A 22,953-nucleotide genomic window follows, 5' to 3' on the forward strand; every position below is an offset into this window, starting at 1 on the left:
TTACAAAAGAAAGTGTTGCAACTTTAGAAAAATTTTGCGCTCATTTCAATATCCAACTAAACCTGGAAATCCTCTCAACTGTCATTCTGTGAGAGATCTAGAATAAACTTGGGTAGTCATTAGTCAGTGAGAAGAGAATGCTTTTTCCTCCTTAGATAGGGCATGTCCGAAGTAGTAACTATGTTTTGGCCAAATGGTAATGTGTCTTCTGAAATGTTATGTCTCTTTTCTACTAAGGCTGAGAGAAAGTCAATGGAATCTTTTTCACAGGTTTCTTTGTTCTCTGAGAAAAGTAGGAGATCATCTATATATAGTGTCAGAACCAAATCACATGGAAATTTTGATCTTTCATGTCTTTTTTTTTTTTTTGACAGGGTCTCACTCTGTCACTCTGAGTATTTCAGGTTGGAGTGCAGTGGTGCAATCATAGCTCAGCAGCCTCAATCTCCAGGACTCAAGTGATCCTTTCACCTGAGCCTCCCAAAGTGCTGGGATTACAAGCATGAATCACTGCACCTGGTTGTCTTTTAAGTCTTAATTGAGGACCTGCAAAAAATAGGAAGGGTCATCATTGAGTCTCTAAGGCATAAGTGTCCAGGTATACTCTTGTCCTACTCAGATGAGGACAAAAGGTACTGAATGTCTCTATATAGGGGCACACTGAAAAAGACAAAGAATCTCTATCACGAAGGCAAGTGGCTTCAGGAGAAGTTGATGGAAGGAAGGAGTTTAGCTTAGGAGCCACTGGGAAGTGAGAGAGAACAATTTTGCTGATGGCCTGGAGAACCTGAAAAATCAACATTCTCATCCATCTGGTTCCTTTACCAGCAAGACAGGGTGTTACACAGGCTGGTGATGTGCAGGAGAAGGCCTTTGGATCCAAGGCCTTCAGTGATCGGTGTCAGCCCTCTGTTTCTGGCTTCAAGGAATACAGAGGAAGTTTAGGTTACAGCGTGGTAGGAGAGTTGTTGAGAAAAGGTAGGGCATCTGGACACAGGGGAGAGGGGGAAGGAATTGATGGGAGTGTGGAAGGAGAGAAACCGGAAAGGATGAGGGACAGAAGGAGAGTTAGGCCCAGGGGGACACGGAGGGCAGGCGGCTGAGGGGCTGCTTAAGCTTGTCAAGTCAGTTATTAGCATTGGGCAAACAATCTCTTAGCAAAATACTTTTTTATTCAGAATTCATTTGGAGGCCTCTGTATTTATGCCTGGGAAATCTTATTCTTTTTCTTCTATAAAGAATCTCTTAACTAAACAATGTTTTTCAAGCCAAATATTCCCAGAGTTGCCACTGAAAATCCAAGTCACCCTTGGCAAAGTTTTGCCATTTAGAAAGATCAGCATGAGAACTGGGACCATGAACAGCACAAGTCTTTCCGGAAGAGGGTTCAGCCACGGATGCCCCGTGAGCTGGTGATGGTCAGCGGAGGATTCAGACGTGGATGCCCCGTGAGCTGGTGATGGTCAGCGGAGGATTCAGACGTGGATACCCCGTGAGCTGGTGATGGTCAGCGGAGGATTCAGACGTGGATGCCCCGTGAGCTGGTGATGGTCAGCGGAGGATTCAGCTGTGGATGCCCCGTGAGCTGGTGATGGTCAGCGGAGGATTCAGACGTGGATGCCCCGTGAGCTGGTGATGGTCAGCGGAGGATTCAGCTGTGGATGCCCCGTGAGCTGGTGATGGTCAGCGGAGGATTCAGACGTGGATGCCCCGTGAGCTGGTGATGGTCAGCGGAGGATTCAGACGTGGATGCCCCGTGAGCTGGTGATGGTCAGCAGTGCAGAGTGTGTCTCAGGCCCACAACCTGCGGACAGCCTCCTTGAAACACAGACCCAACACCCTGAACCAGACCCCCAGCCCCAGGCAGAAAACCAGAAAGAATGTTCTAAAAGCCAAGTTCTCAGGACAAAACCCTTGCATGGCAGAACCTCGCCCAGTTTCCCTGCTGATCCACAGTGCAGTTCGTGGATGTGAACAAGGGTCTGGTGAGAGCTGCAGACTCACCCGTCTGTGAGGCTGACCTGTGTGCCCCTCATGCTTCTCCTTATTATGATGAACACCGCTTTTTAGAAAGTACTACACAGAAGAGTAGAGCAATGGACTGATTGCCCCATGATGGAGCGAATGAGAAGCAGGAACGAGGCCTGGCACCAAACTGAGAAGTCCAGAATGGCGTCAGTGAGGGGCTCAGACTGGGCCTCCGTCACCAGCCGGGTTCCCTGTGAGCCGCAGCATTAAGGCCAGGGTGCCTGGGCAGAGGCGGGGTCTGGACGACAGGTGGTGCAGTGTCCTGGAGGAGCCTTTGCACTAACCATGGACATCAGTGAGGACAGCAGAGGCTGCTCACCGGAAGCTGTCACCAAGAAGGCAGCCACTGTCACTGCACGTGGCACAGCCTCGAAGGTGGGTGGGGAGGGAAGCTTCCCATTGGAAGATGGGAAGGCCCCGGGTGGGTGTCCCCTGGGTAGAGGCTGTTAACAGGAGCAAGCTATGGGTGGGCCACCTGGCAGCAGGCATCTTATGGGGTTGGTTTGTAGAGAATATTTGACTTTCTTAGTTAGAAGTAGAAGCAGAAAATAGGGAAGCTGCAGTCACTTCCCATTCCTGAGTCTGGCCAGATGCTGCACAGGATGTGTTTGACTTTTAAGTTGGGGGTCCAGGTTTTGCCATCATAGATGGTCTGCACATTGTCCATTTGTATATTCACCCTCTCAGTAGTGATCCACAGCTATTGCTAAGAGCTATTTCACAGACAGTCCTCCTGCACCAGATGTGGCATGAAAAAGACCTTGGGTGGCGTGTGCAGGGGGCCTGTGACATGTCAAACAACGAAAGCTGTGTGCAGTCTCATCTCCCTCCCCCGCTCTGCCTCTCCGAGGCCCACAAGCCCAGCGTCCCCTCCTCGGCCACAGTGCAACCCGCTTGCCCCTGCCCTCTGTTGGCTTCCGGTCTGTGCTCAGATCAAGATGTTAGAAGTTCCTTGGGAGGTTCAGAAGCTGGATAGCGATGCTCTTCTTGGTGGGCCTGTACTTTCAAGGGGCCCGGGAGCCTTTCAGGTCCAAGGGAATGAAGTGGCAATGGCAGGCTGATGGGGAGGGGCCTAAGGCCAGAGAATTGTGGATAATAATTATGTCCAGATTTTGTATGAAAATGAAACAAGATGTCAGGTGTGAATAGCTGAGCAAAGTGGTGGAACTCGGCCAGCAAGGGGGTAACATATCTCTCTCTACTTTCAGATGTGCTTCTGTGTCACATGAATACTGCCATAAATCTTATTTCTAGAACAAGAATGGAAACATCAAAGACAGGTTGTAATTGTCCATTACTGATTGGAAAACAGCAGAAGAGTCCCAATAATTTACTCTGTTACTGGACCTTATAAGATTGATAAAAGTCCCAATAATTTACTCAGTTACTGGACCTTATAAGATTGATTATATAGGTAGAGAAGGGGAAAATGTGGGAACAAATAGCAATGGATCATGGCAATGTATAGTTGTGGCTAATAAATATCAGACAAATTATAATTTTGAGTAAAAATGATTAGACGAAGACAGAGGCTGTGCTGTAATAATTATTTTGAGGTGAAACAGAACACACAAGTTATCATTTTAAAGTGTACGATTCAGTGGCATTTAGCACATTCAAATGGGTATGCAATCACCACCTCTCTCTAGTTTCAAAATCTTTTCATTGTGCAGAAGAACATTTCTTACCCACTAAGTAATGACTCATTCCCCTTCCTCCAATCCCTGACAACCACTAATCTTTCTGTCAGTATTTGCCTATTCTGGACATTTCATATAAAAGGGATCATAAAATACACGACCTTTTGTGTCTGTCAGCTTACACTTAGCAAAATGTCTTTGAGGTTCATCCAGTTGTAACATAAATCAATACTGAATTCTTTCCTAAGGCTGAATAATGTCATATGTGTAAGCCACATTTTATTTATCCAGTCATTTATTGATGAATGTATTTCTATGTTGTATTAGGCTGTGCTTGCATTGCTATAAAGAAATACCTGAGACTGGGTAATTTATAAAGAGGTTTAATTGGCTCATGGTCCTGCAGGCTATACAGGAAGCATGGTACTGGCCTCTGCTCAGCTCACAGGGAGGCCTCAGGAAGCTTACAATCATGGCAGAAGGTGTTAGGGGGAGCAGGCATGTCACATGGCAAAAGCACAGGCAAGCAGGGGAAGTGCTAGAGGCTTTTAAATAAACAAATCTCACAAGAACTCATTCACTGTTGTGAAAACAGCACCAAGCCATGAAGTATCTGCTGCCATGACCCAAAGACTTCCCACCAGTCCGCACCTCTAGTATTGAGAATTATAGTTCAACGTGAGATTTGGGTGGGAACAAATATCCAAACTATATTATATATTTTACTATTATGAATAATTCTATTTAAGTTTCTTTAAGGAAATATTTTTGTTTTTTATTTCGTGTGTGTGTGTGTTTAATTGCTGGATTATACGGTAGTTTTGTTTAATTTTTTGAGGAAATACCGAACTGTTTTCCACAGGGGCTTCACCATTTTTGAATTTCCACCAGCAATGTATGAGCATTCCTAATTCCCCACATCCCGGTGAACCTTTGCTCTTTTTATTATTGTTACTACCATCTTAGTATGAAGTGGTACCCTGCTGTGGTTTCAATTTGCATTCCGTAATGACCAGGGATGTTGAACATCTTTTCATGCATTTATTGGCCATTTATATACCTTATTTAGAGAAATGTCTTTTCAGATCCTTTGCTCATTTTTAATTTGGGTTTTTTATCTGTTTGTTGAGTTGTAAGAGTTCTTTTTTTTTTTTTTTTTTTTTTTTGAGACGGAGTTTCGCTCTTGTTACCCAGGCTGGAGTGCAATGGCACGATCTCGGCTCACTGCAACCTCCGCCTCCTGGGTTCAGGCAATTCTCCTGCCTCAGCCTCCCGAGTAGCTGGGATTACAGGCACGTGCCACCATGCCCAGCTAATTTTTTGTATTTTTAGTAGAGACGGGGTTTCACCATGTTGACCAGGATGGTCTTGATCTCTCGACCTCGTGATCCACCCGCCTCGGCCTCTCAAAGTGCTGGGATTACAGGCGTGAGCCACCGCGCCCGGCCAAGAGTTCTTTTTATATATTTTAGATTCTAAATACTTACCACTATATGATTTTGCAAATATTTTCCCCAGTTGTGTTTGTCATGTCTTTTTTTTTTTTTTTTTTTGAGACAGGGTCTCACTGTCACCCAAACAGGAGTGCAGTGGGGTTATCACAGCTCACTGCAGCCTTGACCTCCTGGAATAAGGTGATCCTCCCACCTCAGCCTTCCAGGTAGATGGAACTACAGGCATGTACTACCACATTGGCTGATGTTTTGTATTTTTTGTAGAGACCGGATTTCTCCATATTGCCCAGGCTCAGTAGAGAGATCTCAGGGGAAACTGCCACTTTAAAACCATCAGAGCTCATGAGAACTCCCTAACTCTCATGAACTCCTTGAACCCAGGAGGTCTCAAACTCCTGGGCTCGAGTGATCTGCCCACCTGAGCGTCCCAAAGTGCTGGGATTACAGGCATGAGCCACCATGCCTGGCATTTGATAATGTTCTTGATGTAGAAAAGTTTTTAATTTAATGAAGGCCAATTTATTTATCTTTTCTTTGTTACTCATATTATTCACGTTTTGGTGTCAAATCTAAGAATCCATTTCCAAATCCAAAGTCATAGAGTTTGCCACTGTATTTTCTTCTAAGAATCTTTTCTCTCTCTCTCTCTCTTTTTTTTTTTTAGCTCTTATATTTAAGTGGTGGATACATTTTGAGTTAATTTCTATATATTGAGTGATGTAGGAATCCAAGTTTATTCTTTTGCATGTGGCTATCCAGTTGTCCCAGCATCATTTGTTGAAGAGACAATTCTTTCTCACATTGAATGTTCTTGGCACTCTTGTCAATTGGCCGTAAATGTCTGGTTTATTTCTGAACTCTCAATTCTATTCATTGGTCCTTATGTCCACATGCCAGTACCACACTGTTTTCATTACTGACATTTGCAGTAGTTTTGAGATTGAGAAGTATGGATCTTCCAAATCTATTTTTCTTCTTTAATACTGTTTTGACTATTTGGAGCCCTTTATAATTCTATATGAAGTTGAGTATCAGACTTTCCATTTCTGCAAAAGAGATCATTGGACTTTTAATATGGATTGTATTGCACATTAGATCACTCAGAGAGTACTGCTCTTAAAAAGATAGTTTTTCAGCTGGGTGCAGTGGCTCACGCCTGTAATCCCAGCACTTTGGGAGGCCAAGCAGGCAGATCATGAGGTCAGGAGTTTAAGACCAGCCTGACCAACATGGTGAAACCTCCATCTCTACCAAAATTACAAAAATTAGCCAGGCGTGGTGGCACACACCTGTAATCCCAACTACTGAGGAGGCTGAGGCAGGAGAATTGCTTGAACCTGGGAGGCAGAGGTTGCAGTGAGCCGAGATCACACCACTGCACTCCAGCCTTGGTGACAGAGTAAGACTCTGTCTTTTAAAAAAAAAATGTCTTTCAACATGGGATATCTTCCCATTTATTTAGGTCCAATTATTTTGCCAATATTTCATTAGCCAATCTCTAGAGCTGTGCTGCTGCCATGCGTGCCCCACATGTGAGTCCTAATAAACTTGCCCACGCCAAGCTGGACTCCACCCAGTCATTCTTTGGCCTCTCCGCTCCTCCCTAGTTTCAGGTCGGGGGGGAGGGCGTGAATGTTACAGCCCCAAGTTTTTCTTGTAACACAAACGATAGCCAGGTTTTCTAGAAAATGCAGGCAAACAGTGAAACAAAAACATAGGGACGTTTCCCTCTTCTGCAGCAGGTTACAGGCACTGGAGGACAGGTAGCTACGGGGCGCCAGCCCTGGAAGCCAGGGACCCTCTGCCTGTGTGCAGTCAGCACGCAGATGTAAGGGAGAAGGCAGCCAGGACAGGCCAGAAAGAAAAGGTTTCCAGCTCCTGCTTACAGCATTCGGCAAATGCACATAAACCCAAAGAGGGAAGACTGGGGCATAGCTGACACCACAATCCTCTCAACAAGTCACAGTGACACAAACAGACTCAAGTAGGGGCCTAAAGCAGATCTGAAGCCAGCCACACAGGACGCAGCTCCTGCAGCTCATCTGCTGAAGGGAATGCACACCACGTGCCTTCAGGCTCCCTGGTCCACAGTTCCAACTTGGAGCAAGCTCTGGAAATCTGGAGCTCTTAAATGACAGTGAGACCTGGCCTGATGTGAGCCAAATATTATCATTTATCCATGTGAACTGTCTGGTATCGTGCTGCAAAAGTAGTACATTTGATTATGACACGTGGAGCCTGCAGGGGACAGTCTGTGTACACGAGGCTCCAGGTGAGGGAGGATGGGCCTCCGTTATGCACAGAAAGGAGCAACTCCATGAACCTGCTCACTCAGCAGGAGGCCTGCAAAAATCAGTGGGAAGGCCCGTCTGACCCTACTGTCCTTCCCTCTGTTCTAACAACCACACAGACACTAGCGAAACCTCGGCTGTCCCTTTAAGGCACTGGAAGGGGTAAGATCAAGGCACTGGCCCAACCATCAGGGCTCACAGATACTAAGCAGGTGCTCCTGCCACTTCAGGATGATACAACTCAAGGTAAGATAGGGTCAGGAGAGCGTGAGGAGGAACAAGGAATACAGAGATAAGCTGAGGACATCCTAACATTTCAGGGCCTTTTAGCACCTTCCAGAAAGGTCCTCGGTGGAAATTTTAGTAAAAGCTACAGTGATATCATTGTAGAATTAGAAAACACTTACTGCTAAATTACTGATAAACTTATCATCATTGCTAGGCTTAGTGCTTCTGAAGACACAATGTAATTGAAAAAAAATGCCAGGCTGTCACTGTTTTTTAGAGACAGGGTCTCACTCTGTCAGCCAGGCTGGAGTGCAGTGATGAAATCATGGCTCACTGCAGCTTTGGCCTCTGGGGTTGAAGCTACTCTCCCACCTCAACCTCCTGAGTAGCTGGGACCACAGGTGTGTGCCACCATGCCTGGCTAACTTTTTTATGTTTTGTAGAGATGGGGGTCTTGCTATGTTGCCCAGGCTGGACCATCAACTTTTCAATAAGCCAGCACATGGACACTGACTTGTATGTTCTTTCAAGCATTTGTCTGAGGCATGTAAACCAGAGCAACTCCATCTTGATTAGGGGCTGGGTAAAGTAAGGCTAAGACCTGCTGGGCTGCATTCTCAGTAAGTTAAGGCATTCTTAGTCACAGCATGAAATAGGAGGTCAGCACAAGATACAGGTCATAAAGATCTAGCTAATAAAACAGGCTGCAGTAAAGACACCAGCTAAAACCCACCAAAACCAAGATGGCAGTGAGAGTGACCTCTGGTCATCCTATCAGCACCATGACAGTTTACAAATGCCATGGCAACATCAGCAAGTAACCCTATATGCTCTACAAAGCGGGGTGTTGGTGGGGGGGGGGAACATGAATAATCCACCCCTTGTTTAGCATATAATCAAGAATTAACCACAGAAATGGGCAACCAGCAGCTCTCAGGGCTGCTCTGTCAATGCAATAGCCATTCTCTATTCCTTCACTTTCCTAACAAACTTGCTTTCACTTTACTCCATGGACTTGCCCTGAATTCTTTCTTGTGTGAGATCCAAAAATCCTCTCTTAGAGTCTAGATCCAGACCCCCTTTCCAGTAACATCTTTCTGGTGACCACAGAAGGGATGATACTAAGGAAACCTCTGGCCCAAAGGCTAACTTTGGGTAAGTGGTAGGGTCCAGAAACATCCTTCTGGAGAACCACGGAAGGACAATACTGAGGAGACCCCAACCCAAATGAAATGGACTGTAGCACTGATTGGCCAACTTTGGGCAAATGGTAGGGTACCCGGGTAATGGATGGGATTGGGTTAGAGGCCCAACTTAGGGGTGTTAGAGTCTCTCTTAAGACAGAGAGGGTTAAAGGCCCCTCTTAATAAAAGGCAAGGACGCTTGACCAAACTTGGGTTTCAAGCCCAATGTAGGAAGGTTAGAGTCCTTCCTAAAACTTAGCAGTTTAGAGGCCGCTCTTAGTAAAGTCCCTTTCGGCTAAGACGGGGTTTGGCACTAGGGGATGTTAACTGCTATTCTCTTTGGATTAATCTGTCTTGAACTCTGTGCTAATGGCTATGGGTGACAGAAGCAGGCATGTACAGGATGGTGGGACATGGGGAGCTTTTTTCTCCCCAAAAGAGAAACTTAAGAGCTGATGGGACTATTGGAAAAGATCCTTTCACAACTGAAAAGCGGCCACCTGAATGCTTCAATGTCACTGCAATGGGTGGATCTTTCTCTGGCCTCCCTGGGTTCTTCATCGTCCCCGGCCTGCCACAGCAATGCTTGCCTCTCTTTCCTCTCTCTTCTTTCTGCTTCCCATCTTTTCTGGTACTGAGGATGATCACCTTGTCTGGAAACCACAAGTTGAAACTCCTGGTCAGAGGTTGGATTAACAATGATGGGGTCCAACTGTGGGCAAGTTTGAGGTTTGCCAGTTTGATGTGGAGTGCTGAGCAGAGTGGCTTCTGTCTATGTTTTGTCACATGTATTTTGCTCTGGTCAGAGCAGAAAAGATAATTTTCCTTTATGATGCAGCTTGACCCCCCAGGGCTGTGATGCGGCCAGCCCAGTCACTAGTGTCTCTCAGGGAAAGGGAACCCAGAAGCCTTTCCCGGGTGCTAGGCTCACTCTTTGTCTTTCTCTCTGAAAACCAGTTGAGTGAATGGGGAAAAAAATCATTGCTTATCTCCTACATAAAGTTTCGATTAATGGGAAAGAAGATTCATGAGGCTAATCTTCAGCTGTAGTGAATCTGGTGTGCTTTATGTGTCTTTCTGTATTTTCTGTCATAATGAGGGGTACCTTAGGACAGAATGCGGGCCCAGGACTCCTGTAAACCCGCTGTTCGAGACGGCCCAGGAAACGGGTCGGTTGTAAACGTTGTTGCAGATGCCTGGGGAAAAAAAAACCTGTATGAGATTTCCCCTTGTCTTGTATGTCTTTGAGAGCTTGCCCTTGTCATTATGCGGCTGTCCTTTCTTTTTTCACAACGGTGGCCCGGGTTTAAGGCCCACTTCCTGTCTTAGGGGACAAGTCCTTTATCTTTTATTTATATGTGCTGTGTGTGTGATATAAAAGAGTTTTGATTAATTGGCTTAATAACAATAAATGCTTAAATCAAATATTTTGTCAGAAAAGTAAAAAGTGTAATGATTTTTATTAAGTTCACGTGACTTAAGTAATCTTCAGGAAATAAAAACAGTTTTAAAGGTTATTGATAAAGACATTTGGTCTAAATTAGGCAGGTCAGATATTAAGTTTACTAAATGCTTTAAAGTCATAAACTGCTTCTTTGACTTTTGAAAACTGTTCAATTTACCGACCTTGGAGAGATGAGATTGACTCTAGATAAGGCATGGTGACTTGTGGAGAGCCACACCCCTAGCTATACTGGAGAGTCTGCCCTTATCTCACTTCTGTCTGGTGGGTCCTAGGCTAGGCTCCACATCTGGTATGTAATTAAAATCCCTAACTTACCAAGGTTTTTCCCAAAAGTAAAAGTTGCTAAGAGTTAACATTCTTTTGAGACTACACAAGAAACAGTTCTACATCCATGGTATGTAAGGAAAGTAGAATGTACTTTCTTACACAAAGATTATAAGAAGTAATGGGAATGTGGATGTTTTTGCCTAAAGGATTGAAGAATTGTTTTAAGTTAGGATAAAGCTAAAAGTTTGAACAAGTTGTGGAAGGTTTGTAAAAAAATAGTTGTAAAAGAAATTCTGCATATGAACATTGGCTAAATTTAAAGGGGTATTCACTTTTTCTGTAAATTAAACATTGTAATAAAAGCACGACAGGTTTTTCTTAAGGCAAAAACCTGCTTATAATCTGCCCTTTAACAACAACAACAAAAAAAAATCGTTAAGGGTTATAAAAGGTATAAGAATCTTACCTTAGGGATTGAGCACAGTGGCTCACATGTGTAATCCCAGCACTTTGGAAGGCCCAGGTGGGTGGATCACTTGAGGTCAGGAGTTCAAGTCCAGCCTGGTCAACATGGTGAAACCCTGTCTCTACTAAAAATACAAAAATTAGCCAGGCAGGGGCATGGTGGTGGGCAACTATTATCCCAGGTACTCGGGAGACTGAGGCAGGATAATTGTTTGAACCCAGGAGGTGGAGGTTGCAGTGAGCCAGGATCATGACACTGCACTCCAGCCTGGGCAACAAGAGCAAAATTCCATCTCAAAATAAAAAAATCTTATGGTCAAACTGATTAAGATTAAATACATTTGTCTATAAGTTTTTATTAAGATTTGGGTTTAATATTAATTGTATGCTATTAATATTAAATAGTGTGAAGGTGAAATTTGGCTTATTAGGTATAAAAATCATACAGGAAGCATTGTCAAATATGAAATAATGTTTGACTTTCTTTGGGCTGTATTTGTATAAATGTTATTGGTATGTGTTCCAAAAGTGTAAGAAACTTCTATAATTCTGATATGACTTAGTGTATGTTATTAATAGTTATAATTGTTATGTAAAATTGTCATATGCCACAGAAATTTCCTTATCAATTGTGACTTTAATAGTGGCTGTCCTAAGATTCTTGTCATCCACAGACAATTCTCTTGTTTTGGTCCTCTTTAAAAGGTGATTTTATAATCAACTACAGGACTTTGAGAGGAGCAGTTAAATGCAGGTTTCTGATAACTTTGAAAATTGTGATGTTAAAATAGAGGAAAAAACTTTCAGGAATCATGGAAAGTTAAAATGTTCATGAATATCAAGCAAAACTAGAGTTAATTGCATGGACTATACTGAAGAAGTCTGAAGTAGTTTTCAACTTTGCTTAAAATGCTGTTGATCTGGCTGGGCGCGGTGGCTCAAGTCTGTAATCCCAGCACTTTGGGAGGCCGAGGCGGGTGGATCACAAGGTCAAGAGATCGAGACCATCCTGGTCAACATGGTGAAACCCCGTCTCTACTAAAAATACAAAAAAGTAGCTGGACATGGTGGCGTGTGCCTGTAATCCCAGCTACTCAGGAGGTTGAGGCAGGAGAATTGCCTGAACCCAGGAGGCGGAGGTTGCGGTGAGCCAAGATCACGCCATTGCACTCCAGCCTGGGTAACAAGAGTAGTGAAACTCCGTCTCCAAAAAAAAAAAAAAATGTGTTGATCCTTTGTTTTGTTTATCAGAGTCAAGGAAACTTAAGCTATTTGCAGCTTTTAACAATTAATTAAAGCATATTCCGGTGAACAAAATTTTGAGCATATTTGTTTCCCAGTACCAGATTTCTCCAGAATTTGGAAACTATTTGTGAGTATTCTTAATTTTTAGCAATATAGTTATTTGCATAAATTCAATAAGAATCTGTTTTCATTTGTAACAGGACACAATTGAAGAAACTGGTTGTTTTACCAATGCTTTGACTGAAATGGTATGTTTTCCTTTAAGGAATCAAACTTGACTTGCAGAGCCAATAAAAGCCCCTTGGGAAAACTTATACCTTGTCTACATAGTCCCTGTACAGGGTGCCTGACCTGTGATAAGTAAAGAATGACACTTTATTACAGGCTTAGGAGCCCCAAGTTATCTTGGGACCTCAAGAGGAGTGGAAATTTACCTAACTCATAAGTATTTGAGGGTAAAAACCATGGCTTGACTCAGCTTAAAAAAAAAAAAAAAAAAAAAGTCTTATCTGAGATTCCTTCTATGGAACAGAGTTCCATGAAAGCCAGTTTTAAAAGTCTATGTGAAAAATAATTATTCTTGCTACATTTTATACAAATAATCAGGCCAAGTATCATAAAGCAAATCCATTTTACAATGATTTGTCTTTAGTGAAAATGGGGGACTAGGGAAAGAGAAATTATGTTTCAAAAACTGGTAACACATGTTTTTAGATTCTAGTCTCATTGGTGGTTTTTAAGAATTTTTTTCCTGTAATTTAGACTAACCCTGCTTATTTCTGTAAACCAACCAGTTATCTCTGACTGCTGCTCAGAAGAAACAGAGGGATGGGTAATATAAAAATCTGAATCAATATTCTAATTCTAGGCACATTGGAATCAGCTAGTGATCCCATATCAGCTTGGTTCCAACAGTTGCCCAGTTCATGGAAAGCCTTCTTATTTAGTTTACTTGGGAAAATTTTACTTATTTTGCCTTACTGTTGTGGATTATATTGCTGTGGTGCTCTGTGTGGGAATGCAGGATAAGCTTACCGAATGTTTTCTTAAATTGAGCACTTATTAATCTTCCAGATATCATCTTTTGCCAGAACTTGGAGTTATGAATGGCTCTCGCCTACTGAATCATCTGACTGAGCTCCTCTCTACCCTGAATGCAAAAGACCTAATAGTTAGGAATATAATTGCCCCATTCGGCCTGAAGAAGTTACAGAAGATGGATCTGTGACCCTCTGCAACCCATAGGATTAAGGGTTCTCTTGTAGAAGGAAGGGGGGAAATGTCAGAGGCATTTGAACCACAGCAATTCCATCTTGAATAGGGGTTTCCATATAGGAAGTTACCCTATACACTCTGCAAAGGGAAGTACGGATAATCCACTCCTGTTTAGCATATAATCAAGAAATAACCATAAAAATGGGCAACCAGCAGTCCTCAGGTCTGCTCTGTCTATGGAGTAGCCTTTCTTTATTCCTATACTTTCCTAATAAACTTGCTTTCACTTTATTCTACAGACTCACCCTGAATTCATTCTTGCACGAGATCCAAGAACCTTCTCTTGGGGTCTGGATCAGGACTCCTTTCCTGTAACACATTCACTTAAAAATAAGACACTGGGTTTGCTGACACTTAGAGTAACGGCTGTATCTATGCTGCCCAATGCTGAGTAAGCACCATGAAATGCAAATAATAACGATAAATGATAATACTTAAATCTAAAACATATCTCAAGTCACCACCCTCTCTCCCACCTGCAGGGAGCCCCCGGCCACCTGCAGAAGCCAGGCCCCTTCACCCCCTCTTCCTGCAGGACACCCTTCATGCAGACCAGAAATGCATGAATGTTTATCTCCTGCTATTTGTCAGAAGCTGCATTTAGAAGCATATTCTTAGAAACACTGTGAGGTGAATAAAAAACATTGTAAATACCACTTGAACAGTTGGCTGAAAGAGGACCCAGACAGTCTCATGGTGGCTTCATTTCTCCCTTCCCCCTTAGGCCACATGTAAGAATTCCTAAAATCCCAGAAAACCTGAATCATCCATGGTCCAGCCCTCAAGCACTGTGTGCTTGGGGAAGCTAAGAGGAAGCTGAGCCCCCATGGGCAGCCCTGACTCTCCCAGGAAAGGCCCTGATCACCTCAAGAGGGCAGGCTGCAGGCCCTGGGGGAATCCCAGGGAGGAAGGTGGCTTGCTTTCTTGTTTTGGTAGTGCTATGCTTTGGGTGTGGATAAAGCTGTGGTTTTGAGAAATGTACCGGAAAAGGTGAAGACAATTTCCTGTAAAACATGGGTCACACAGCTGCTGTCTCTCCTAGCTGCACCCACAGGGGTCCACACATGGGGCCAACAGCTGGGGGTCTGCTCTGCAGAGCCAGGGGGCTGGGCTCAACATGCTGCAACCCCCACACTCTGGGATCTGGCGCTGAGAACCCTGGAGAGGCCAGTGACCTACCCCCACCTCAAGACTCCCCTCAGGAGGGATGCCCGGTCTCCCTGACCCTGTCTCTAGGGTCCCACCCATGCAACTGTGGAGAGGCAAGCACTCGTGCTATTTTGGAAACACAGGGATATGTGCAGAGGCTTGCATTTCCTACACACACACACACACACACACACACACACACACACACACACACACGTCTGCTGGGGCCTTCCTGGCTGTGACAGGGTTCCCTCCTGGGAAGGGCAGGGTCCCCTTCCACACTGGCTTCTATCTGTGGTATGAAGGCTCTTGGGCACTGGGCGCTAAAAATACTGGGGTTGTGGTGGTGTCTTCACCACAGGAGAGGCAAGCCAAGAAGACCTCAGGCTACTGCCCACCCCCCACCTCCCAATCTCAACTTCTAGGTGACTGATGATGGGTGTCACCCAAAAAGAAGCTTGCCAGGGTTCCGTCCCCACCACCCACCAAGCTCTAGGGATTTTGCCTGGAGAGAGCAGGTTGTAAAACAGATAACTCAGAATCTCTTCCCAAAGGAATTGATTTCACTGAAACAAAGTGTGGAGAGGTGCAAGCCTAAGGGCACTCCCAAAAACAGTGCAGGTGATGGCTAAAGGACAAAAAGCTGATGTAGGCTCACTGCAGACCTGCTAGTTTGCCCAAGAGAATTGCTAAAAGAGACAGCCCAGAGGAGCCTGCCTGAGTTCAAAACAAATCTCAAACACAGGCCTCAGGAACTATCCTTCAAAGGATCCTGAATTTGATTGTTTACAATGTGGGGTGATTTATAACCCAGAGTGTTGTTAAAACACTAGAGCCATTAGTGGATCTGGTCTAGCTGGGTATGGCCAGGAAAAGAGAGTAAAAGTGAGCCGTGCCCTGATCAAAGAGAGCTCCCGCTAAATCCCAGGGTGACTGTGGACATGCTCATGGCTGAGTTCCCTGAGGAACATTAGATATTTAACATTGGAATTTGGGGTTGGGCATAGGCAGATTCCCATAACATAAGCCAGCCAGTCACTAAACAAATAAACAAGTAAATTACAATAACCAGCCTAGAGAGAGGGTTCATAACCAGAGTTGCTACATACATCATCTAAAACAGCAGTACCCAGCCATTTTGGCACCAGGGACTGGTTTGTGGCAGATAGTTTTTCCCACAGACTGGGAATGGGTTAGGGGATGCTTTTGGAATGAAACTGTTCCACCTCAGTCATCTGGCATTAGATTCTCATAAGGAGCATGCAACCTAGATCCCTGCCATGCACAGTTTACAGTAGGGCTCATGCTCCTATGAGAACCTAATGCTGCCACTGATCACACAGGAGGTGAAGCTCAGATGGTAATGCTTGCTCACCCGCCCTTCAGCTCCTGCTGTGTTGCCCTGCTCCTAACAGGCCACAGATGGGTACCAGTCCACAGGCCAGGGGTTAGGAACCCTGATCTAAAATGTCCAGTTTCCAAAAGATCACAGCACATACAAAGAAACAGGAAAGCATGACCTATAAGCCAGAAATAAAGCAGACAACAGAAACTTCCTGTGAGAGTGATCGGATGTCAGACTTAACAGAAAATGCCTACAAAGTAGCCATTACAGTTTTTTCAAAGAACTAAAAGAAGTCATGATAAAAGGAGATATGTGACAACACGGAATCACATACAGAATACCAATAATGACACAGAAATCATAAACAGAACCAAGTGGGAATTCCGGAGACAGAAAGTGTAACAGTCTAAGTAAAACTTCACTAGAAGGGCTCAACAATACATTTCACCTGGCCAAAGAATTAGTAAATCTGAAAATAGATCAGGCCACGCATGGTGGCTTGTGCTTGTCATCCCAGCATTTGGGGAGGCAAGGTGGGAAAATCACTTCAGGCCAGGAGTTCAAGACCAGTCTGGGCAACATAGCTGTATTAGTCCATTCTCACACAGCTATAAAGAAATACCCAAGACTAGGTAACTTATAAGGAAAACAGGTTTAATTGACTCACAGTTCTGCATGGCAGGGGAGGCCTCAGGAAACTTACAATCATGGCAGAAGGCATCTCTTCACAGGGCAGCAGGCGAGAGAATGAGAACTGAGCAAAATTGGAAACCCCTTATAAAACCATCAGATCTTGTGAGAACTCAGTCACTATCACAAGAATAGTATGGAGGAAACCACCTCCATGATTCAATGATCTCCACCTTGTCCTATCCCTTGACATGTGTAGATTATTACAATTCAAGGTGAGATTTGGGTGGAGACACAGAACCAAACCACATTGATAGCAAAACCCTGTCTCAGCAAAACATAAAAAAATCAGTCAGGTGTGGTGGTACATGCCCACAGTCCCAGCTACTTGAAATGCAGAGGCAGGAAGATTACTTGAGCTCATGATATTGAGGTTGTGGTAACCTACGATCATACCACTTTACTACAGCCTGGGTGACAGAGACCCTGCCTCTAAATAAATAAATAAAATAAAAAAGAAAACAGATCAATAGAGATCCTGCAATCAGAAGAAAAGAAAAATGAATGATGCCTCAGAGAAATGTGGGACATTATTAAATGCACCAACATACATATGACAGAAAGAAGGAGAGGAAAGAGAAAGGAGAAGAGAAATATTCAAAGAAATGATGGCCTAAAATTTCCCAAAATTAACAACAAAAACTCAATAATCTACACAAATCTATACATCTTGAAAAACCCCAAAGACACATCATAATAAAAATGCCAAAAGGCAAAGACAAGGAGAAAGCCTTGAAAACAGCAAGAGAAAAATAAGGCAAGAATGCTCAACAAGATCAACAGCTGACTTCTCAGCAGAAATAATGCAGGCCAGAGGCAGTGGGATAACATATTCTAAGTGTTCAAAGAAAAAACACCTGTCACTCAAGAATCCTACATCCAGCAAAGCTACTATCAGAAATAAAAGTGAAATAAAGACTTTCCTAGATAAACAAAAACTGAGATAATTCACTGCTAGAAGACCTGCCTTACAAAAAATACTAAAGGAAGTTCTTCAGGCTAAAAGAGGGCTGGGGATCTGCCCTGCAGATGAAAATCTGAATCCACAAAGAGCACCAGTAAAGTTAATTATGTAATTATAAAATACAGTATAAATTTGTATTTTCTTCTCTCATCACATAAATGATTTAAAATGAAATTGTACAAAACAATGTATATCTAATGTATTGTTGAGCCTATAATGTATAGAAATGCAATATACTTGACAATTTAATGGTACAAAGAAAAAGGGTGTGAGCAAAGGCGTACTGGACTAAGGAAATTACTCCATATGGAACTCAAAGGACACTCTCTATCTACTGGTATTGAGACTCAGGATATAATGCGAAGTGAAAAGAGCAGCATCCAGAACAATATGCAATGTGCTGCCTTGCAAGAAAGAAATACAAACACATACACATATTTGCTTGTATTTCCAAAAATAACAATGACACTCACAAACCAAGAAATGCCTGAGGCTACCAGAAGCTGTCAGAAACAAGGAAAGAATTTCTTCCAAAGCCTGAGGTGAGAATGCAACCCTGCTGACATCTTGATTTTGGTTGTCTGGTCTTTAGAAGCCTGAGACAGCAAACTTCTGTTTTCAGCCACTGAACTTGTGGTAATTAGCACCTACAGGAAACTAATAACAGTTTCTCCTCTGCCAAACTGAGGACAATTTAAGCATGAAGATAAATCAACTAGCTGGGCATGGCAGTGTGCACCTGCAGTCTCAGCTACTTGGGAGGCTGAGGCAGGAGGATTGCTTGAGCCCAAGAGTTTGAGACCAGCCTAAGTAACATAGCAAGACTCCATCTCTAAAAAATTAATTAACATAGTAACAGAATATAACTATTGAATAAACTAGGAAACTTTGGAGTCAGGCTGATTAAACGGTCAAATAAAATGAAAGTTTGATAAGGAATATACATGTACATAGTCTGTAAACAGCTCCACAGAAATACGTAGAAAAGTAGATTTAGGGGTACAAGTGAATTTTTGTTACATGGATATATCTCACAGTGGTGAAGTCTGAGCTTTTGGTGTAACCATCACCCAAATGGTGTATATCATACCCAATAGGTAATTTCTCATCTCTCATGCCCCTCCTACCCAACCACTTTTGGAGCCTCCAATGTCTATTATTCCATCCTCTATGTCCATGTGTAAACATTGTTTAGCTCACACTAATAAGTGAGAACATGGCTTTCTGTTTCTGCCTCCAGTTCCATCCATGTTGCTGCAAAAAAACATTTTATTCTTATAGTATTCCATGGTGTGTGTGTGTATACATATGTTCTAAATTCTTCTAGTATTTTTATATAAATCACATTTTATTTGTCCAATCATCTGTTGAGGGACACCTAACTTGATTCTATGACTTTGCTACTGTGATAGTGCTGCAATAAACACACGAGTGCAAGTGTCTTTTTAGTATAATGATTTCTTTTCCTTTGGGTAGATATCCAGTAGTGGTATTGCTGGGTCGAATGGTAATTCTATTTTTAGTTCTCTGAGAAATTTCCACATTGTTTTCCATAGAGGTCATGCTAATCTTACATTTCCATCAACAGAGTATAAGCATTTCCTTTCTCCACATCCACACATCTGCTGCTTCTTAACTTTTTAATAGTAGCCACTCTGACTGGTGTAAGATGGCATCTCATTGTGGTATTAATTTGCATTTCTCTGGTAATTACTGAGGTTGAGCACTTTTTTCACATTTTGTTGGCTGCCTGTATGTTGAAAAATTTCTGGTTCATGTCATTTGCCCACTTTTTAATGAGGTGGGTTTTTTTCTTGTTGAGTTCCCTGTAAATTCTGAACATTAGTCCTTTGTCAGATGCATAGTTTGCAAATATTTTCTCCCATTCCATAGGTTGTTTACTCTGTTGAGTATTTCTTTCGTTGTGCAGAAACTTTTTAGTGTCCCATTTGTCCATTTTTGTTTTTGTTGCATTTGCTTCTGAGGTCTTAGCCATAAACGTTTGCCTAGACCAATGACCAGAAGAGTTTGTCCCAGGTTTTCTTCTAAGATTTTTACAGTTTGAGGTCTTACATTTGTCATAATACACCTTAATTTTTTTATATGGTGAGAGATAGGGTCCAGTTTCATTCTTCTACATATGGCTGTCCAATTTTTCCAGCACCACTTATTAAACATAATGTCCTTTCCCCAGTATATATTTTTGTCAACTTTGTCAAAGATCAGTTGGTGTAGGTACATGGTTTTATCTGGGTTCTTTACTGTGTTCCATTGACCTGTGTATCTATTTTTATACTAGTATCATGCTGTTTTGGTTACTGTAGCCTTCTAGTATAATTTGAAGTCAGGTAATGCAATGGCTCCAACTTTGTTCTTTTTGCTTAGGATCGTTTTGGCTATTTGGGCTCTTTTATGGTTCCATATAAATTTTAGGAATTTTTTTCTAATTCTGTGAAAAATGACATTGGTAATTTGATGGGAATATCACTGAATCTGTAGATTGCTTTGGGCAGTATGGTTATTTCAACAATACTGATTCTTCCAAGCCATGGGCATGAGATGTTTTTCCATTTGTTTGTGTCACCTATGATTTCTTTCATCAGCGTTTTGAAGTTCTCCTTGAAAAGGTCTTTCACCTCCTTGGTCAAATGTATTCTTAGGATTTTGTTTGTTTATAGTTACTATAAATGGAATTTCTTGATTTGGTTCTTAGCTTGATCATTACTGGTGTATAGAAATGCTACTTATTTTTGTTTATTAATCTATTATCCTGAAACTTTACTGAAATCATTTATCAAATCTAGAAGTCCTTTGGAGGAGTCTTCAGGGTTTTGTAGATATAAGATCATATCATGAGCAAACAGACAATTTAATTTTCTCAGCTTGGATTTTTTTTTTTTTTTTTTTTTGAGACAAGGTCTTGCTTTGTCACTCAGGCTGGAGCACAGTGGCACACTCACAACTCACTGCAGCCTCAACCTCGTGGGCTCAAGTGAACTTCCCACCTCAGCCACCTGAGTAGTTGGGACTACAGGCACATGCCACCATGCCCAACTAATTTTGGTATTTTTTTGTAGAGACAGGGTTTCGTCATGTTACCCAGGTTGGTCTCAAACTCCTGGGCTCAAGCAATCCACCCATCTCAGCCTCTCAAAGTGCTGGGATGACAGGCATGAGCCACTGTGCCTGGCTAGATACCTTTTCTTTCTTCCCCTTGTCTGGATGCTCTAACTAGGACTTCCAATACTATGTTGAATAAGAGTGGTCAAAATGGGCATCCCTGTCTTTTTCCAGTTCTTAGGAGAGAGCTTTCAGTGTATCCCCATTCAGTATGATATTGACTATGGGTTTGTAGTATATGGCTTTTATTATTTTGCGGTATATTTCTTCTATGTCTAGTTTGTTGAGGATTTTTATCATAAAGGGTGAATAAATTTTATTGAAAGCCTTTTCTGCATCATTTGAGATGAACTTTTTTTGTTGTTTTTTGAGACAGAGTTTTGCTCTGTCACCCAACCTGGAGTGCAGTGGTGAGATTTCGGCTCACTGCAACCTCTGCCTCCCACATTCAAGCAATTCTCCTGCGTCAGCCTCCCAAGTAGCTGGGATTACAGATGTGTGCCACCATGCACAGCTAATTTTTATATTTTTAGTAGAGACAGGGTTTCCCCATGTTGGCCAGGCTGGTCTCATACTCCTGATCTCAAGTAATCTCTCTGCCTCAGCCTCCCAAAGTGCTGGGATTACAGGCGTGAGCCACCATGCCTGGCCATGGTTTTTGTTTTTGTGTATGTGGTGAATCACATTTATTCATTTGTGTATGTTAAATCATCCTTACATCCCTGAAATAAAACTCACTTGATTGTGGTGTTTCCTTTTTGATGTACTGTTAGATTTGGTTTGCTAGTATTTCACTCAGGATTTTTCACCAAAGTTCATCAGGGACATTGGCCTGTAGTTGTTGTTTTGGTTGTATGCCTAGCTTGGTATCAGGGTGATACTGGCTTTGTAGGATGAGTTAGGGAGGATTTCTTCCTTCTTGATTTTTTGGAACACTTTCAGTAGGATTGGTACCAATTCTTCTTTGTCTAGTAGAACTTGGCTGTGAATCTGTCTGGCCCTGGGCTTTTTTGTTGTTGCTGGGAGAGTCTTTTTATTACTGATCCAATCCCACCACTCACTATTGGTCTGTTCAGGATTTCTGTTTCTTCCTGGTCCAACCTTAGGAGTCTGTATGTTTCCAGGCATTATCCATTTCCTCTAGGTTTTCTAGTTTGTAAACACAGAGATATTCACGGTAGTCTCTGATGATCTTTTGTATTTCTATGGTGTTAGTTGTATTGCCTCCATTTTTATTTCTGACTGTGCTTATTTGAATCTTCTGTTTTGTTTTTTGGTTAATCTAGCTATCAGTCTATCAATTTTGTTTCCTTTTTTCAAAAAACCAACTTTTCATGTCATTGATCCTTTGTATTTTTCTTTTGGTCTCAACTTCATTTAGTTCTGCCCTCATATTTTTTATTTCTTCTACTGGCTTTGATTTTGGTTTGTTATTTGTTTTTTTGTTTTTTTTTTTTTTTTTTTTTTTTTTGAGATGGAGTTTCGCTCTTGTTACCCAGGCTGGAGTGCAATGGCGCGATCTCGGCTCACCGCAACCTCCACCTCCTGGGTTCAGGCAATTCTCCTGCCTCAGCCTCCTGAGTAGCTGGGATTACAGGCACGCGCCACCATGCCCAGCTACTTTTTTGTGTTTTTTTAGTAGAGACGGGGTTTCACCATGTTGACCAGGATGGTCTCGATCTCTCGACCTCGTGATCCACCCGCCTCGGCCTCCCAAAGTGCTGGGATTACAGGCTTGAGCCACCGCGCCTGGCAGTGTTATTTGTTCTTATTTTTCTATTTCCCTGAAGTGCAATGTTAGGTTGTTAATTTGTGATCTTTCTCTATGTTTGATGTAGGCATTTAATGCTATAAACTTCTGTTTTAGCACTGCTTTTGTTGCATACCAGAGGTTTTGGTGTCTTGTGTCTCTCTTCTCATTTGTTTCAAAAAAGACATACTTAAGAGTAAGTTCACAGGAAGAAGCCCAACAGACACCCCTTTCTTCAGTTTATCATTGTGGACATCACCAGGAATGTACAACCTAACACTGAGAGCACATCATCACTGCTATGATGTTCCTGCCAAAAAAAACAAGTCCTAAATATAATCACAAGAAAACAGGAGACAAGCCCAAACTTAGGAACACTCCACAAAATAATGG

General features: G+C 42.6%; 1 long non-coding RNA gene across 2 annotated transcripts; it reads right to left on the reverse strand.

Moving 5' to 3' along the window:
* Nucleotides 1–399: 399 nt before the first annotated feature.
* On the reverse strand, nucleotides 400–22,509 carry LOC141580755 (uncharacterized). 2 transcript variants are annotated; one of them, XR_012513052.1, is made up of 3 exons: nucleotides 11,024–22,509; nucleotides 9,931–10,021; nucleotides 400–3,278 (listed from the first exon to the last, which is right to left on the reverse strand). It is a non-coding gene; the product is annotated as an uncharacterized LOC141580755 (long non-coding RNA). The 2 variants fall into 2 exon arrangements; XR_012513051.1 differs by lacking the exon at nucleotides 400–3,278 and adding an exon at nucleotides 4,036–6,168.
* Nucleotides 22,510–22,953: the final 444 nt, after the last annotated feature.

The sequence above is a fragment of the Saimiri boliviensis genome, chromosome 13 (assembly GCF_048565385.1).
Source record: "Saimiri boliviensis isolate mSaiBol1 chromosome 13, mSaiBol1.pri, whole genome shotgun sequence".
Taxonomy (NCBI): domain Eukaryota; kingdom Metazoa; phylum Chordata; class Mammalia; order Primates; family Cebidae; genus Saimiri; species Saimiri boliviensis.